Source organism: Mustela nivalis (genome assembly GCF_964662115.1).
Source record: "Mustela nivalis genome assembly, chromosome: 12".
NCBI classification, from domain to species: Eukaryota; Metazoa; Chordata; class Mammalia; order Carnivora; family Mustelidae; genus Mustela; species Mustela nivalis.
The window spans coordinates 48435869-48439135 of record NC_139031.1 but is presented as its reverse complement, the minus strand read 5'-3'; the positions used below and the strand labels follow the sequence as shown (position 1 = coordinate 48439135).

At 45.8% G+C, this 3267-nt stretch overlaps 1 long non-coding RNA gene across 1 annotated transcript; it reads right to left on the bottom strand.

Moving 5' to 3' along the window:
- Nucleotides 1-1491: 1491 nt before the first annotated feature.
- Nucleotides 1492-2319, bottom strand: LOC309845590. The gene is made up of 2 exons (XR_014301361.1): nucleotides 2200-2319; nucleotides 1492-1992 (listed from the first exon to the last, which is right to left on the bottom strand). It is a non-coding gene; the product is annotated as an uncharacterized lncRNA (long non-coding RNA).
- Nucleotides 2320-3267: the final 948 nt, after the last annotated feature.

Below are 3267 nucleotides of genomic sequence, written 5' to 3'. Positions count from 1 at the left end.
AGCAACGCATTTCTATTTATCCCATTTGGATCTGCCCTCCGCGCTAACACAACTGCAGTCAGCTCTCTGCCCACTCCATAGTGAAAACAAACAAGTCACAAAAGCCACGAGCCTTTTGGAGTTGTCCTTCCCATAGCTGAACAGCGCGAACTGTCCCTTGATGCTGATGCCTGGAGCAGCCAGGTTCAGTGCCAGGTGGGCTCTGCTACAGATGAAGGGAAATGCTCCCTCAGGAGCATATCTGGCCGCAGGTCGTTTGCCTACTGGATCTGCCCCGAGCACCCTGACAATGATCCCTCTGGTAAAAAGTGCCTGGAGAGACTCCAGCTGTGGCACCGAGTTCCAAGTTCTGAAACACCGAGGCTGGATGAGAGACTCACTTCAAAGGAATCTGAGAACCGCACATTAGAAATCAAAGCTCCAGCAAACCATTCCCTGAGGACACTCATCCTCAGCTTTCTGCATGCTCATTGTTCATTATTCATTTTTGCTTTCCTTTCTTAGAGGGCTTTTTTGTGTCTAAAATTACAGTCTTCTGAAGTTTTGTCCAGGATGGCCCTCAAGCTTCAGAGAATGGTTGTCTGTATTTCTACAGTGTCTGTCCCTCCGGCATTAAAAAAAACAAAACAGGGACGCCTGGGTGGCTCAGTTGGTTAAGCAGCTGCCTTCGGCTCAGGTCATGATCCCAGCGTCCTGGGATCGAGTCCCACATCGGGCTCCTTGCTCCGCAGGGAGCCTGCTTCTCCCTCTGACTCTTCCTTCCACTGTCTGCCTGTGCTCGCTCTCACTCACTCTCTCTCTGACAAATAAATAAAATTAAAAACAAACAAACAAACAAAACAAAACAAAACTTGGTCCAAGTCTTCGAAACAAAATTGAATTTTTCAAGTAAATTATGACCTGAGGTTAGGTGCCAATTAATGGTTAAGGGGGGGGGGAATGGTTTCTAATTAATGTCAGCCACTTGGCCCCTACTTCCAGTTCCCTCATGGTTTTCTTAGGCTTGTTTTCCATAAAAGGTAAAAAAGAGTCTCCCGTTTATTTGATTGCCTTTTCCTAATAATCCAGGAAATTATTTTTTATATAGCAAACTATATTCTATTGTTGTCTTAGCTAGAGTGCTGTCACTTAATAATGTAAAGGTTCCAGGGGCACCTGTGTGGCTCAGTGGGTTAAGCCTTTGCCTTCGACTTAGGTCATGATCTCAGGGTCCTGGGATCAAGCCCCGAATCGGGCTCTCTGCTCATCAGGGAGCCTGCTCTCCCCGCCTGCCTCTGCCTGCTTGTGATCTCTGTCTGCCAAATAAATAAATAAAATCTTTAAAAAAATAATATAAAAGTTCCAACCACGTTAAGCATCAAGTTTCATAAGCATTTGGCTTAAAGAGTCTTGTCTTTCAGCTAACAGCTGCTCTTCTCTGTCACAGACCCCCAAGACCACCTCCATGTTGGAAGATTCACTGGGAGGATCACAGGACTCGCCACACAGTCATACTCATGGCTATCATTTATTCCAGCAAAAGGATACAACACAAAACCAGCAAAAAGAAAAGGCGCATGGGGCGAGGTCTGGACCCCCACAGAGTCACAAAGGGCAAGACAGGCTTCATTTCTCCAACTATAAGTGTTGCAAAAACCCAGTGAAGTGCTGCTAACTAGGGAGGCTAAGTGTTCAGGGTTTTTCCTGGGGCCCGGTTCCACAGGCACTCTCTGCCTAGCATATGCTACAGCTCCAGACTCCCAGAAGGCAAGCAGGTGTTCACCATAAGCCGCACTGTTTGCACAAACACTTCAGGCACAGTGAGCCACTCAGCAGTTAAGGAATTGTGGGAACCTTGCCTATGTCTAAGTGCCCAGATGCCAGGCAACACTCAATCTTAGGAGCAGGACTCTCATGGGATAGTAGTCTGAAGGCTGTCTTTCGCTCTTCTGCACATCCTCTCTACATTTGAAGCCTGGTTTGCCTACCTACAAATTTCCTTAAAATAATGACCTGTATGGGCACCTGGGTGGCTCAGTGGGTTAAGCCGCTGCCTTCGGCTCAGGTCATGATCTCAGGGTCCTGGGATCGAGTCCCGCATCGGGCTCTCTGCTCAGCAGGGAGCCTGCTTCCCTCTCTCTCTCTCTGCCTGCCTCTCTGTCTCCCGGGATCTCTCTCTGTCAAATAAATAAATAAAATCTTTAAAAAAAAAATAATGACCTGTATTATTGGTTCTTAAGAGTGGGCTGGGCAGGTGCATGTCCAAGGTTCTCTTTCCTGTCTTGGCTGTGTATTCATGGCAGGACCCACATGTCTGCTTTCAGGGAAACAAAGCAACATTTTGCTGGGCCCGTGCATTGTTAGACTGAGGGAGCTAATATGGAAGCCCTTGTATGGCTGTTCACAGAATATGCAAGACAGGTTAGTGAGGCTGTGCTCAAATCAGGTAATTACGAGTCCGTGTATTCACGATCTTTTTTTTTTTTTTTTAAGAGCCTTACCCTTCAATGGCATATAGAATCTTCACATCCATCATCTCCCATCCTCTTGTTTGCCTGCAGTGTCATTAGCCATCATGAAATATAAACCCAAGTGGTCATGCGTTTTTAAGCACTTACCCTTATTTTAATGATAAGCAAGTAAGAAAGTCTATTAGCCTTGGCTAATAGAAGGAGAAATCACATTCACAATAAATGTTCACAGTAGAGAAATGAAGACCTCATAATGTCAGCAAACATGTAGGGACATCCCACAGTGTTATGGCAGGGACTTTGGCCAAATTGATGTAGAAGGTGTTGCCCCCTGTTTAGGAAGAGGATGCTCACTAGCGATCATATGGAGACTTTCCATCAAAGTAGTAGTGGGTTTGATTTATCTTCCCAAGTATGATGATGGGTTTGTGTTGTTCAGACTGTAGGCTGGGAGTGGCAAGATTGGCAAATGTTCTTCACTCTGCAACGGAAAATCCATATCTTGGCTTTGCATGGTGTCTTCAATTCCCAACTGAGTGGACCATTGTTATGGATTGAAGCATGTCCCTGAAAATTCACGTGTTTAAGTCCTAACCCCCAGTACCTCAGGCTGTGGCCTTATTTGGAGATAGGACGTTTACCGAGTTCAAATGAAGTCATTATGATGAGTCCTAATCCAATGTGACCAGTGTCCTTACAAAAAAGGGAAATATGAACATGGATACACACAAAGGGAGACTGCCATGTGAAAATCAAGGCAGAGATTGGGGTAATATGCCTCCAAGGAATGGCAGAGATTGCCAGTAAACCACCAGAA